The sequence below is a fragment of the Microtus ochrogaster genome, chromosome 17, assembly GCF_000317375.1.
Source record: "Microtus ochrogaster isolate Prairie Vole_2 chromosome 17, MicOch1.0, whole genome shotgun sequence".
In the NCBI taxonomy this organism is placed as follows: domain Eukaryota; kingdom Metazoa; phylum Chordata; class Mammalia; order Rodentia; family Cricetidae; genus Microtus; species Microtus ochrogaster.
The window spans coordinates 33079934-33080527 of NC_022019.1; positions in this window are offsets into that span (position 1 = coordinate 33079934).

The following is a 594-nucleotide window of genomic DNA, read 5'->3' on the forward strand; positions in this document are numbered from 1 at the left end:
TGACTGACTGGGTACACACCAGGATTGTGTGTCACTTCCAAACCCCGAAATCTTTCTCCCTGGCCTTCAGCTCTGGCTCTTCCAGCAGCTCTTCAAGCAGTCCACCGTGCCTCATTGTGGCGCACCATGCCCGTCCATGCTCTATATACCGCCATACAGTTTGTGAACCCGGCAAGGGGCTGGACAGTGAAACACACAATGACTCACAGAGACAGACAGACAGAGACACAGGTCATCCTTGAAGCCAGAATGCCCCTTTATTGTGTCCAGGGGCAGCTTATATAGGGATCCTTCGCTGCTAGCCATGCCCCAGCCAAACCCACCAGAAACCACTCTCCTGCCATCAGGAACCCCTTGAGGGTCTCGTGCTCAGAGCAGCTGTAGGCACTCAGATCAGGGGAAAACAGTTGTTGACAAGAAATTCAGGATCTGGGGGCTCACTGCTCCCAACACCTCATCGCTCTCACACAGAAGTCTTTGGCAGTTAGTTCCCCATTCTTCTTAGAATAAAGAACATTTTCTGAGAGTGGCTCAGGACATTATGGTCCTTTTGTCTTCCACCTTTCCTGTATATCTTTTTTTTTTTTTTTTTTT